The 15985-nt window shown below is 40.8% G+C and overlaps 1 pseudogene; it reads left to right on the top strand.

Moving 5' to 3' along the window:
• Positions 1-7774: 7774 nt before the first annotated feature.
• On the top strand, positions 7775-7873 carry LOC145557116 (small nucleolar RNA R71; annotated as a pseudogene).
• The last annotated feature ends 8112 nt before the right edge of the window (positions 7874-15985 follow it).

The raw sequence follows: 15985 nt of genomic DNA, 5'->3' as shown, positions 1-15985 counted from the left end.
GTCCGAGTACATACCTTGCATGCTCAATTGCATGCGCTCCATTTGGTCTCTCATGGCCTCCATCTCTCGGAGATAAGCATCCCCTTGGAAACCTTGCTGTTGTTGTTGTTGTTGTTGTTGTTGTTGTTGTTGTTGTTGTTGTTGTCGTCTTCTTTCTCTTCTTCTTCCTTGAGCATCATCATGAAAATGCTCATGTTGTTGTTATAGTGGCGGTTGTTGATGCTCTTCATCATATTCATCTCCTCCTCCTTCCTCCTCTTCCTCATCATTCTCATCACCCCCATCAATTGTATCATCCTCCTCCATCTCATCCTCAATCCTCCCATTGTCCCTAGGGACCATCCAAATGTTCCTAGCCTCACGAAGGATGGAGGTGGCGGCCGGGTTAAGGAGAAGACAATGGTGGGTATTTCTCACTAGCCAAGATTAGGTGCCGGTTCTCCTAGTGCTAGTTATGAAACGTAAGGTGTTAACTTGCTTCAAACTAATCCACACGTCTTCACTCCTTCCAACTGGAGTGCAAGACTTCAAGAACCCCTCTTGCTTAAAATACGACACAAGACGTGTCACCATGCCCCCACAATGAATTTCCCCCGTTTTGACCCCATGCATTATATCCTTGCAACAATTCATGAAGATATATCCAAAATTAATCCTTGACCCTAACTCCGGCTTGGTAGCCATCCATAACACCATAATCTCCTCCCTAGACAACTTCCCCAAATCTTGCTTATTAAAAACCGAATACCCAAGAATTATATGAAGGATCCTAAGGGCCGGATGGATAATCTCACTAGCAAGAGACTTTTTCGAATCAAACTCCCTCTTGTTGGCTATGATTCTCCACCAAGAAACCTCATTATACTCAGATTGGACAAGGGAGATAAGGGGCTCGAAGATATCACCATTGGGGTTGAAACCAAGGGCTACATTGAACTCGGCTAGGTTCATGGTGTCTTTGACATTGAAGAGTTGGAAGGAAATAATAAAATCGGTTTCCCCCACCTTATTGAACTCAAATGTGGAGAAAAATTCAATGGAAGGCTCCAAATAGGTTCTAGGGGCCGATTTTAGAAACTCACCCAAGCTAAGGTTATCTAGGAGGATGTCAAGGTCATTTTCAATTCCTAACTTGGCCATATCCTCACGAAAGTAATGCCGGGAGGGTCTAAACTTCCGGTCTTTCATTTTGTTATAGATGGGGGTTTGTTTAGACCGGTTCCAAAATTTGAGAGGGGGTAAAGGAGGAGGAGGAGCATCATCTTGAGTTGTGGAATGCGGTTGGGGTTGAGGGTTGGCCTTGAGAAGATTGGCCGGGGGATTGGTTTGAGCACTTCTTGCTACTTTTGACTCGTCTTATCAAATCCATTTTAACAAAATTCACACAAGTCATAAGAACACAACAAACTCCCTCAAACAAATCAACTTCCTCCAAAAATTACTCAAAAACCTCCTTAAAAATCCAACCAAACCACTACAAACTACAAGGTACCTTTTCCAATCAACACAACAACCAAAATCCAACAACAAACAACAATATCAACAATCATTCAACAATATAATCATGAATCAACAAGAAAAAGTAACAATCACCCAAATATACCAATTTTCCCATAAATCAACCATAAAACACAAAAATCATGCTCAAATTCAAGGTAAACAAACCAATGTAAAGAAATCAATTGAAATTGACAAAAATATTACAAAGGTTAGAAGTATACCAAGATTGGAGACTCAAATTAAACTCAAAGCACTTAAAAAACCGGAAATTTCCCGAAGAAGCACGAGAAAGAAGAGGAGGAGTGTTGAAAATGGAGGAAAATGGAAGAAATAGTGAAAAATTTGGGCAAAAGGTGAAGAAATTTGTGGGAAATTGATGTTTTGGGGTTGGGATTTGAGAGGAGGTAGAGAGAGAAAGGGGAAAAATAAGGAGAAGAGGAGAAAATAAGAGAGGAGAAAGGGAGAAGAGAGGCGTGCCCCGGGTTAAAACCCAGTTCGCCGCGCCCGCGGAGAGACCGCGGGGCAACCGCGGGGACTTCCTGGAAAATCAGAATTTTAGTACCTAATGGGGGGTCGCGCCCTCTCCTGATTTGCCGCGCCCGCGGAAAATCTCCCGCGCCCGCGGAGAGAACGCGGGGCAACCGCGGGAAGTCCCTGGAATGGGGTTCCAAATTTGCTTGAATTTAGGTCGCGCCCTCTCCAAACATGGAGCGCCCGCTCCAAAACCTTCTGCGCCCGCGGGGCAACAGCGGGGACTTCCTGGAATGAAGCTTTAAATTTGGTCGAATTGAGGCCCGCGCCCTCTCCAACAGGGGGCGCCCTCTCCAGAACCTCCCGCGCCCGCGGAGAGACCGCGGGGCAACCGCGGGAAATCCCTGGAAATGACATTATAAATTTGCCTCAAGAGGAGAATTTGCCTCCGAGGTCTCTCCTTGCCCTCGGGGAGCCCTCTCCCCAACACTCTTAACTTTTCTTCAAACCCCCTTTTTTTTTTCAACAAGCGATGATAATGCCCGACCTACAAGACAAACACAAAACTAACTCAAAAATAAAATCAAAAACCAATCAAGGAAAAATAAAAGAAAAGAAAGGAAAAAGAAATGAGATGAGAATCCGGGTTGCCTCCCGTAAGCGCTTTTGGTTAACGTCGTTAGCTCGATGTGCACCACCATCTCAAGGTGCCTTGAAAAGAATCATTTTGTGAACAAGTCCAACAAACACTCCCTCATAGTACTTCTTGAGCCGATGACCATTAACTTTGAATGAAGATGAGGAGTTCAAAGGAGAAATCTCCACGGCACCATTATCAAAAACATCTTTCACCAAGAATGGTCCACTCCATCTTGACATGAGCTTTCCGGGAAACAACTTCATCCTTGAATTGTAGAGGAGGACTTTGTCACCTACACAAAACTCCTTTTTCTCGATCAACTTGTCATGAACCTCTTTGGAGCGAGCCTTGTAGGTGCTAGCACAATCGTAAGCATCAAGTCGAAGTTCCTCTAGCTCATGAAGATCCAACCACCTCTTCTCCCCCGCACTAGCTAAGTCAAAATTTATCTTCTTGATATCCCATAAGGCACAATGTTCAAGCTCTACCGGGAGATGGCACAATTTGCCATAGACAAGGCGATATGGAGTGGTACCAATAGGCGTCTTAAAAGCCGTTCTATAAGCCCAAAGAGCATCATCTAACTTGTTAGACCAATCCTTTCTATTCCTTGCAACCGTCTTCTCAAGAATGAGCTTTATTTGACGATTGGAAACCTCGACTTCGCCACTCGATTGAGGATGATATGGAAGGCCGAACCGGTGATGCACTCCATGTTTCCTTAACGTCTTACGTAAAGCGTTGTGAACAAAATGAGATCCGTTATCGCTTATCACAACCTTAGGCACGCCAAACCTTGGGAAGATGATTTTGTTGAACAACTTCAACACTACTTTGTGGTCATTAGTAGGGGAGGCAATGGCCTCAACCCATTTAGAAACATAGTGCACAGCCACAAGTATGAATTGATTACCATATGAAGATGGGAACGGTCCCATGAAGTCAATCCCCCAAACATCGAACACCTCTAACTCAAGAATGGGCTGTTGAGGCATCTCATTCCTCTTGAAGATATTCCCAACCCTTTGACATCGGTCACATGACTTCACAAAGCCCCATGAGTCCTTGAAGAGATGCGACCACCACAAACCACATTAAAGAACCTTGGTAGCGGTCTTGGAAACACCCATATGCCCACCACTAGAGTCCGAGTGGCACATCCTTAAAACACTAGGCACCTCTTCATTTGGAACACAATGCCTAAGTAAGCTATCAACCCCTCGTTTGTATAGGATGGGATCATCCCACAAGTAATGTCTTGCCTCCCTCTTGATTTTCTTTCTTTGGTTCTTTGAGAAAGAGGGTGGAAACTCCCCACATGCTAGAAAATTCACCAAGTCGGCATACCATGGGAGTTCCTTCACCTCTATGGCATATAAGAAGTCATCAAGCATTATATCCTCAATTGGTGAACCATCATTATGAATGTGATCACCCTCAAGGCAAGAAAGATGGTCCACCACAACATTCTCCGCACCCTTCTTATCCCTAATCTCAATCTCAAAAGTTTGCAATTCAAGCACCCATCGAATCAACCTAGGCTTGGACTCTTTCTTGGCAAAGAGATACTTGAGGGCCGCGTGATCCGTGAAGAATATGGTCTTGGAACCCAACAAGTAACAACGGAATTTCTCAAAAGAGTGCACAATTGCTAAAAATTCTTTTTTCGTTGTTGTGTAGTTCTTTTGAGCCCCATTGAGTGTCTTGGACATATAATAGATCACATGAAGCTTCTTTTCTACACGTTGTCCCAAAACACCTCCAATAGCCCAATCACTTGCATCACACATCAATTTAAAAGGAAGATCCCACCTTGGGGCTTGAACAATAGGAGTGGAGATAAGGGCCTTCTTCAATTTATCAAATGCCTTCAAGCATTTGTCATCAAAAATGAACTCAACATCCTTTTGAAGAAGGTCATTTAGGGGCTTAGCAATAAGTGAAAAATCCTTGATGAATCTTCTATAGAAACCCGCATGACCAAGGAACGATCTCACACCCTTGACATTCACCGGAGGTGGAAGTTTCTCAATAACTTGTATTTTTGCCTTATCCACCTCAATGCCTCTATTTGAAATCTTGTGCCCAAGCACTATACCTTCTTCCACCATGAAGTGGCATTTCTCCCAATTCAAAACAAGATTGACCTTAACACATCTTTCCAAACACTTCTCAAGGTTCACAAGGCACTCCTCAAATGAGACACCCCCCACCAAAAAGTCATCCATGAAGACCTTCATTTCCTCCTCCAACATATCCCCAAAGATACTCATCATGAACCTTTGGAATGTAGCGGGTGCATTGCATAACCCAAAGGGCATTCTTCAATAGGCAAAGGTCCCATAAGGACATGTGAAGGTAGTTTTCTCTTGATCATCGGGGTGAATGGGGATTTGGAATAATCCCGAATATCCATCGAGGAAACAATAGAACTTGTGCCTTGTTAGTCTTTCAAGCATTTGATCAATAAATGGAAGAGGGAAGTGATCCTTCTTGGTGGATGTGTTTAGACGTCTATAGTCTATACACATCCGCCAACCCGTGAACGTCCTAGTTGGAATGAGCTCACCCTTCTCATTCTCAACCACGGTCATGCCCCCCTTCTTTGGAACGACATGCATGGGGGAGACCCACCTTGAGCTAGAGATGGGGAATATGATTCCCGCATTCAATAGCTTGGTGATCTCCTTCTTAACTACCTCTCCCATTTGGGGATGTAGTTTTCTTTGTCGTTCGATAGAAGGAAGGGCGCCTTCCTCAAGTGTTATATGGTGTTGGCACAAGGCGAGGCTTATACCTTTAAGATCATCAATTGTGTACCCCAAAGCACCTTGGTGCTTTCTCAAAACACCACATAACGCTTGAGCTTGGCTCACGCTCAAGGATGCACTAACTATCACGGGATAAGTGGAATGAGGGCCCAAGAACTCATACCTAAGGTTTGATGGTAGAGGTTTGAGCTCTACCATAGGCACACCATTACCTTCCTTTGATGTGGCCGCTTGTAAAGCCTCTTGGCTTGAGATTTTCAAGCACATTTGCTCATCCACTTCTTCCAAGCTTCCATTAAGTAATTCTTCATAGAATGCCACTTCCTTGCATGGTGTACCTACTTTTTCCTTGTTCAACAAAACATTCTCAAGAGCATCGTTAGAGGTGAGCAAGTGCTCATGCATGGAAGACACAACATGATCAAGTGAATCAATCATCATGCAATTTTCTAGAGAAGAAGATGGATATTTCATGCTTTCATTCAAATCAAATTCAATGACCTCATCTCCTACCTTAAGGGAAATCTTTGCACTCCTCACATCAATCATAGCATCCGAGGTAGCAAGAAAGGGTCTACCTAAAATGATTGGAATGGTAGCATCTTCGTCCATTTCAAGCACAATAAAATCCACCGGGAACACAAACTTCCCAACCCTCAATGGAACATCTTCTACCTTACCTTTTGGAAACTTGATTGACCTATCGGCTAATTGCAAGGTAATGTTAGAAGGTAAGAGTTCCCCTAGTTCAAGCCTTTGATAAACCGAATATGGCATTATGCTAACACTAGCTCCCAAGTCACATAAGGCATTATCAATTTGCATCTTGTTAATGGCACAAGGGATGGAGAAGTTTCTGGGGTCTTTCAATTTGGGTGGCATTTTGTTCATGATGATAGCACTACAATTTTCGGTCAAATTGATAGTTTCCACAACCTCACAAGTCCTTTTCCCACTCAAAATTTCCTTGAGGAATTTGGCATAATTTGGCATTTGGTTGATCACATCGGTAAAAGGTAGAGAAAGATGAAGTTGTTTTAGCCTATCAATGAATCTCCCAAATTGCTCATCCAATTTGTGTCTCATGAATTTTTGTGGGTAAGGGAGCTTGGGTTTCACAATTTCTTTCTCTACTCTCACCTCTCTAGGTGTCTCAACCACAACCTCATCCAATGATGCCCTATCCCCCTCATTCTCAACCAAGGCTATCTTAGGAATATCCTTATCCTCACCCTTCCTAGGCAATCTCTCCTCAAGAACCTTACCACTCCTAGTAACAATAGCATTCACGTGTTTCTTGGGATCAAGACCTTGGGAAGGTAAAGAAGAAGGGCTTGCATGATCTTTCAAAGCATTAGCAAGTTGAGAAATTTGATTTTCAAGCATTTTATTTTGGGTCATCATTTCATTGAACTTCTTATCACTAACGGCCATGTATGTGTTCAACAACTTGGTTTGATTCTAAGTTATTTCTTCCAAATTGGTCCTAGGTGAAGAAGGTTGGGAATAGGAATTTTCTCCTTGAGTCCTTGGAACAAATCCGGGTGGGGGACCTCTTTGAGCATTATTTTGAAAATTGCCCTTCCCTTGATTGTTCCAAGTACCCCTATTTTGATTTTGTCCATAACCTTGATTATGGTTACCACCACCTTGATTATGGTTACCACTACCTTGGTTGTGATTTCCATAACCTTGGTTTTGATTACCATAATTTTGGCTTTGATTTTGGCCACTATAACCTTGATTATTATAGCTACCACGAAAACCTTGGTTCCCTTGGTTTCTATAACCACCACCTTGATTATAGTTGTCAAAATTGCCTTGGTTTTGGTAATTCCTATTCCATTGACCTCTTTTATTATCAAACCTTTGAGCATTATTATTTGACACATAATTCACATGCTCACTCTCATTGTTATCAAACTCATCAACACATTCATTAGGACAATTACTAGAGTCATGATCATACGATCCACATGCATCACAAAACAAACAACCGATAGGCATATTATGTGAAGAGGGAGGGGGTTGAGAGTTAGAAGGAGTACCTCTCCCCTTAAATTGGGAGGGAAGATTCGAAGCTTGGGATGAAGTAGAAGTGCTCTCCAACTTGGCTTTGATTGCGGTCATCTCCTTTCCCAAGTTTGTCATTTGGGAGGAAAAGTTGTTGATCGCATTTAGATGGTCTACCGAGTACAAAGAAGATTGCTTGCTTGAAAAGTCTCTCTCCCCATCTTGCCAATCTCTATAGTACGTCACCACGTCCTCAATGATGTCCACCACTTCTTCTTCGGTCTTTTTCATGATAGGACCCCCGACCCCCTCATCAAGGCATGACTTGCCTTGGGGACTTAAACCGCCATAGAAGATTTGGACCACTTGGTATGTTGGGATTCCGTGGTGAGGGCACTCCCTTTGATACTCTTTGTATCTCTCCCATGCTTCGTAAAGGCTTTCATTTGGCCTTTGCTTGAACCCTTGAATCAAGGCTCCTGCCTCCGCCGTCTTCTTTTGAGGGTAAAAACGGGACAAGAAGGCCTTTGTAACATCATCCCATGTTCTCAAGGAATTAGGCTTCACCTCTTGAGAAACTCCGTTGACTTTGATGGTGTTGCAATATTTTTCAAATTCTTGTAAGATGGTTCAACGGGCTCTCATTCTTAGCCCCACTATATTGCCTCCTCTCAATTAAGGTGATCATGGCCGACCGAATCTCGAAATCATTTGCCGGTGTTGTAGGCGGAGCTATGCCGCTCTCAAACCTATAAGCATCGGGTATTCCTAGCTCCTTCAAGGCCACTCTCGGATTTTCTCCCATGCCTTGCTCTTCTTCAATCTCTTCTTCACTTGAAGAACTATACCCCAAGGAGAATCGATTAGCTATTATTCTTCTTAAGAGAGTCCTCTCAATTTCCGGGTCAAAAGGCACAATGGATCGATCACGAGCTCTATGCATGCAAAACTTCAAAGAAAATATTAGTAGCACGGCTACAAGTGTAGCCTAAAGAAACAAAATCTTTTTGTATTTTTTTTCAATTAAAATGAAGTAGACTCAACAACAAAAGCTAAGCACCAATAGCACTCCCCGGCAACGGCGCCATTTTGACAAGGGGAAAATGTATGTCGTTATCTACCCTTCCCCATACGTGATCAATTTGCTTCACAAAAAACCAAGAATAGAAAGAAAATGAAACAAAATGCCAAAGAACTAAAGATGTGGCTTGAAAAGAAGGTATAAGGCTCAAATGGTTGCAAGAAGGCAAATGGATACCCAAAAACAAATATGAATCAAACTAACCTAAAAATGAAAAATACCACCCCGAAAAAGGTGCCTTTGTCCTCCCTAGATAGCTCGGTCTCGGGTTTAAGAATCATATATCAAGCTTTATAGATTAGGCTTGCAAAGTCAAGGACCCCATGCCGCTCATGCAAGATTATGATGAAAGCTTGAACAAATATAAATCTCACATGGTTGTAGCAAAAACTCACTAAGGTTGTCAAATCGAAGATAGGGAGCAACTACCAAACATGCCACAAACAAGTAGAATCCGGCTTCAGGATCCCCCTAGTTCTAGACAACTACCTTAGCATGCTTTATCCTAGAATCAACCAAACGTAATCTCAAACCGTGCACACCACTACCATTTAGGAAGAAAAGCATTCAATTATACAAGTCCAAATGTTATTATGTCCAAAGCAAGAACAAAACAAAACACATTGCAAATTTGCCTTGATAGAAACAAAAATCTTTTTGGAGTTTTTCAAAATATGAGAACATGGAAAAGCATATACAAAGGTGCATGACATATATGAATCAACATTCCACCAAACATGATAGAATACCCTCCCCCAAGCTTGAATGAGACAACATGCTCAAACATAAATCAAATATTCCACGGGAGGGGAAAAACAAGGAGATTAATCCAATCAAACCAACATATGTCCAACAAGTCATCATTCACTAGAGAAAGAGCAAGGAAGGATATTACCGGATATTAGGTGGGTGTAAATACCCGCAAATGACCCAATTTTAACCTTTCAAAGCTAACAACCTCCAATATTGAATCTTGCCTTCTATTTGTTAGCAAAAATAGGAGTCAACCTTCCTTGATTCTTGATCCATATTGAAGCACCAAAGTATATCAAGTCATGTACCTAGCAAAAGGCACACAAACATTTCCATGAGATAAAATCTATTCTAAAAAGAAAAGAAAATGAAAGCAATAAAAAACGGGTTACTTCCCGAGAAAGGCTTGCTTAAGGTCCAAGCTTGACCGCTCTAGAAAATAATAATTCAACGCGCGCAAGAGCTTGTCAAATGCACTACTACACATTTCATAGGAGAGAAGGTAGGCAAATGACGCGAAGAGTACGTGCAACAAGGATAGTGCACGCAAATGAGGAGAGAGATGCCAAGAAAAGGAAGAGGAAGAATCAAAAGAAAATTCAACAAAATATGAAAAAAAGGAAAAAGAAGAACAAGAAGAAAAAGAAGGAAAACTCTCCTCAAAATATTTTTGGGTGGCAACATCACCCTTTTCCTCAATTTGAGACGAATGAGCTTCATACAAATCATCATAGACAAAAGGGTCCCCAATAGGCTCATTGACAAAAGAAGGGAGGGAAATAGGAGTGTAAGGGATATGGTTGAATCTTCTTGAAAAAGGGGTATGAGAAAAGAGAAAAGGGGCTATGGTCTCACAAATGAGCTTTTTCTCACCACCATGCCTCAAATCACCAATAAGAGCATGGAAATCAATCATAGATTCCTCAAAAGAAGAACACTCATGAGATCCATCTCCCTCAAACATCCAACCTCCAAGAGGAACAACATAATCCCCTCCATCACAACTATGAACAACAACTCCCTCAACAACTTTAAAGCCTAAGGTCTCAAAAACATGCATGAATGGATGCAAATTCATTTCAAACTAATCTCTCTCCCATGAAGCATCCTCAATGAACTCATTTAAAAGACTATGGGTTTTCTTTTGACTCTCAAAGAATGCATTGGTCATAACCTCAATCGAGTCGAAATACTCATGGATAGAAGAGTCACAAACATGCACATGAGACTCATCAAGATGGGAAAGAGGGTTAGAAATTTCAATATCAACACTCTCTTCATTCTCAACTCCTTCACCATCCCTCAAATGCTCACCAATGGGATCCTCACACTCTCTTGGTTGCTCAAAATCATCATCATCATCCTCAACGCACACATTAAATTGGGATTTATCACAAACAAGCATCAAGGATGTCAATTGGCTTTCTAACTCTTCTCCTCTTCTCTTTTCCTCCTCAATACGCTCCTCATTCTTTTTCATTATCTCTAATTGACCTCTCATAGAATTAAGAATCATCTCCTTACTAGGCCCAAACTCATTATCAAGCTCAATGCGCCTAATTTGAGACTTAAATGTATCAACAAGATATGCAAAAGATGTAGAAGGTTGAGGCTCAACAAGAGAAGAAGAAGTACAACCAATATTGGAAGAATCAACATTAAGATCATGAGCATATACATCACATTGGGGAGTGGGGGCACAATTTATAACATGAGATTCATCATTAAGGGAATGAAGCACATCACAAGAAGGCATGGTAAATAATGAAGAATATTGAAACACACCATTAGCATCAACTTGAGCTTGCACTTCATTATCATAAACAAAAGGAGAAATAAAGTTGAAATCATGTGTTCTAGGTTCACTTAAGGGATCATGTGACAAATAATGGGAATTCATGCTAATATTAGAAGAATCAAGACATTGCATATCAATATTAGACTCATGATTACCCCTATCATAAATATCCCTAGCAAACCAAACATAAAAATCCCAAGCATCATCAATTGAAAATGCTCTAAATTCACCATTATGCATACATTCAACTTCATCCCTAGTTTGCTCATTCAAACTAAAATAACAAATCTCACAAGCCTCCCAAATATTACAACAATTATAGTCCAAAAATCCCTCAAGTCTATTGAAATATTCACAAAAAGGCTCATTGTCAAATTGAGGAAACGAGAAATATGCCATTTTTATACAAAACAAACAAAAATCAAATAAAAGAAAAGTATATACAAAGACCTAGACTCAAGCAATAAAAAACACTCAAACATAGACACCGTTCCCCGGCAATGACGCCATTTTGACGAGTGGAAAACTAGGTCGTTATCTAATCTTCCCTCGGTCAAACTAAATTTATAAACACTTAACAAACCTAAATCAAGTATAGAGGAAAGTCAAGGGTCGAACCCAAAGGAACAGTAATGTTCTAGCACTTTAAATTATGCGCCTAAGCTAGGTCAAAGACGAAGGTAAGAGAGAATACTAACAAATAACAAAACAAGTAACCAAAGAAATAAAACACTAGGAACAGGGATCAACAAGTAATCATGTCAATTGCAACAACTTAGGAAGAGCATGCCAATCAAAGGTTGTGAGGACTAAATGATAAGAGCAATCAACAGGAATCAAAGAGCTATCTCCTAATTGTTAAGCTAGGGTTCACTATGAATAACAAACTAAGAGAATCACAATCAAAACCAATTGATAATTGCAATTCCTAAATCAATTGTTCGTGTCATTAGCAATTACAATGCAATATAGCATAATTCTCAAGGCCAAATTGAATTACACACATGCAAACCTTCACTAATCACTTTAATCTCAACAATCAATCAACACAATTCCCAAATTAATCACAATTAATCAATCATACAAGTTTCACCCAATTCCTAGCCAAACAACTTTTCAAGAATCATCATCTCTCAACTAACAACTATAGAGAAGAAGAATCAACAAAATATCAAGAACAATTACTCTAATCAAACATTAAATATCAAAATCAAACCAAACAAACATCAAATTAAACAAAGCAATTGAATGAGATAGAGTTTAGAAATTCTCATTGATAATTAAGAAGATCTCCAACACAATTGTCACACTTGCATCTTCAATCTCTCAATCACCATTGAAATTCCTCACTTTCTCTCTCTAAAACTACTCCTAATCTAGAGAGAGAAGCTCTCAACCTAAGAGAGAGAAAAATATTCTAAAACTAAAGAAATACATGAATGAATAATAAAGGAAACCAAAAACTATATAAACAAAAGGAGAAAAGAAGCTTAAAATCGTAAAAGACCCAGAAACCCGCGCCCGCGGAGGGGAACGGACACCGCAATAGCCGCGCCCGCGGGGCCAAGGCCCGCGCCCTCGGAGAGCCCTCGGGACAACCGCGGGTGCTTACTGCCCAAATACGGCGCCCGCGGCAGTTTTCAAGGGCCAACTTCAGAAGGCTGTAACTTCCGACCTAAGAATCGTATGAAGGCGTGTGACCTATCATTGCAAATCTCTTCAAGTCTAGTTTCCAACCCAACTTGAATCACCCTAATCCGATCTATAAAACTTGAGATATGACTAAAACAATAAACAAAGGTCCTATTTGATACTTTGCAATCCTTCGTTTTCCTTTGTTTCAAACTTAAATTTAATTCCGAAAAGTGCATATTGATCCTAGTGGGTGCTATTTTCAATTCCCATGCATATAGCCCGCGACGTACCTACAAAACAAGACAAAGAAACAGAAAAGCAAGAGAAATAGCCGAGAAATGAATAAAATGATAAGAAAGCCATTAAAAGCATGAATTTCTCTAAACTAACACAAAACACGCGAATCGAGCTTTATTCTCTAAAAACACGACATAAACGACTACAAAGGAGCATAGAAATATAAAGAAAACATAGCCTAAAGGTGCCATAAATGACACGGATCAACTAGGAAGGCGATGTCACTCCCACTGACCTTCTTGTAAACACAAGATTCATCTGGATTCTTGATAAAACCAAACTTACTGATAACTTCATCAAATCGCAGATTCCAACTTCTGCTTGCTTGCTTTAGTCCATAAATGGACTTCTTCATCTTACAAACCATCCCAGCATTGTTTTGGTCGACAAAACCTTTAGGCTGTGTCATATACACAGTTTCTTCCAAAATACCCTTAAGGAAGGCGGTTTTGACGTCCATCTGCCATATTTCATAATTGTAATATGCAGTAATTGCTAGGAGGATCCGAATGGATTTAAGCATTGCGACCGGTGAAAATGTTTCATTGTAATCAATACCATGAACTTGTGTGTAACCTTTTGCCACCAATCTAGCTTTTCAAATGAATACATTTCCATCTTTGTCAGTTTTCATCTTGAAAATCCACTTACAACTGATAGGTGTATAACCTTCGGGTAAGTCAACTAAGTCCCAGACTTGATTTTCAAGCATGGAATCCATTTCAGATCTCATGGCCTCTTGCCATTTAGCAGAGGCGGTGCTTTCCATCGCTTGCTTGTAGGTTGCCAGTTCATCTCCATCCATGATCAGAATATCCTGATTCTCGGTTAATACTAAACCAAGATATCTATCAGGTTGAGATCTCGGCCTCTAAGACCTACGTAGGGTAATGGATTGAGCATTTGCATTTTTGGTTTGACTTTGCATATTTTGATCGTTTTGACCTGCGTCAACAGATGCTGTTTGAGCACTTTGACAGTCATTCTATTTTTTTGCTCATCCTCACGAACTTCGTCGAGTTGGATTTTCCTCCCACTTTTTATTTTGGAAAGGTGATCCTTCTCCAAAAAGACACCATCGCGAGCAAGAAACACTTTGTTCTCCGATTTGTTGTAGAAGTAATACCCTTTGGTTTCTTTTGGGTAGACAACAAAGTAAACCTTGTCAGATTTGGGATGAAGTTTGTCAGAAATCAATTTCTTGACATATGCTTCACATCCCCAAATCTTTAGAAAAGACAACCTAGGGGGTTTCTTCGTCCATAATTCATATGGAGTCTTTTTTACAGCTTTTGATGGTGCAGGGTTCAGTGTTAGTGCCGCAGTTAGAAGTGCGTGTCCCCAGAAAGAGATAGGAAGATCATTAAGACCCATTGTTGATCGTACCATGTCTAACAAGGTTCGATTTCTCCTTTCGAATACTCCGTTCCATTGTGGAGTTCCTGGAGGTGTCAATAATGAAAGTATACCCTTTTTTTTCGGATTGTCGTCGAATTCTTGGCTCAAGTATTCACAACCTCGATCCGATCGAAGGGCTTTGATTTTCTTGCCAAGCTGATTTTCAGCTTCACTCTGAAATTCTTTGAACTTTTCAAACGATTCAGATTTATGCGATATTAGGTAGACATAACCATATCTACTATAGTAATCTGTGAAGGTGATAAAATATCGGCGTCCATTTCTTATGGTGGAGCTCATTGGTCCACACACATCAGTGTGTATTAGACCTAATAAGTCTCCTGCCCTTTCTCCTAACTTGGAGAATTGCTATTTAATTATCTTAACTAATAAACATCCCTCACAATTCTTAAATGATTCTAAATCAAAAGACTCAAGAACACCTTCGTGTAGAAGTCTCTTGATGCGTTTGATGTTAATGTAGCTAAGACGACAATGCCACAAGTAAGTTTGGTTTGACTCAAATTATCTAGTTCCAAAACTAGCCCGGTGGGCAAAGACAAACTGAGAGTTCCTACGGATACAACACTAATTCTGGCTCCATTGCCGTCCCGGAGTTCAAACTCTCCCTTCTCTAGCCTTCTAGCGTTCCTTAGTCCCTGAGAATTGGAAAAAAGGTGTGAGCCACATCCGGTATCTAATACCCATGATGCTAAGCTAGTGAAGTTAAAGTCTATAATAAATATACCTGATTCGGATGTAACGGTTCCGTTCTTCTTATCTTCCTTGAACTTGAAACAATCACTCTTCCAATGTCCCTTCTTCTTAAAGTATAAACATTCGAAATAAGATTTAGAAGACGCTAACTTCTTGTCTTTGTTATCCTTGGTAGCTTTAGACTTAGGCGGAAATGTTTTCTTTTTGCCCTTCCCCTTAAAACCTTTCTTCTTCTTGCCTAAGAATTTGAACGGCTTGCCCTTTTGAATCATGAGCATATCATGCTTCCCCTTATCCTTGAGCATTTTCTCTGCTTGCTTCAACATACCATGAAGCTCGGTGAGGGTTATCTCCATGTTGTGCATGCTATAGTTCATCTTGAACTAATCATAGCCTTTGTGCAACGAGTGGAGAATGATGTCAATTGCCATCTCGGTTGAATACCCCGCATCAAGCCTTCCCATGTTCTCAAACAATCCTATAATTTTTAGTACATATGGGCTCACTGGCTCTCCTATCTTGAGCTTCCTCTCAAGGATCTGCCTGTGGATTTCAAACCTTTCATTTTGGGCCTGCTCATGGAGCATATTCTGCAGTTCAAAAATGATCTTAAAAGCTGTCTCCTTCTCAAAGAAAGTCTTTTGAAGCTCAGGAGACATTGTGGCCAACATGATGCATTTGACATCTCGATTGGCACATTGCCATCGATTTAGGGCAGCCTAAGTCACCACCTCATTGGGAGCCTCGGGCATTTCCTCATCAAGGACATATTTCTTTTGCTCTTGCATGAGAACGATTCGCAAGTTCCTTTGCCAATCAAGAAGATTTGGCCCACTCAACTTCTCCTTGTCGAGAATTGAGCGTAACGAGAATTGTTTTTTTGAGTTATTTGAAGACACGATTCTACAATT

The sequence above is a fragment of the Chenopodium album genome, chromosome 8 (assembly GCF_948465745.1).
Source record: "Chenopodium album chromosome 8, dcCheAlbu1.1, whole genome shotgun sequence".
Classification (NCBI taxonomy): domain Eukaryota; kingdom Viridiplantae; phylum Streptophyta; class Magnoliopsida; order Caryophyllales; family Amaranthaceae; genus Chenopodium; species Chenopodium album.
This window is presented reverse-complemented; position numbering and strand designations above follow the sequence as displayed.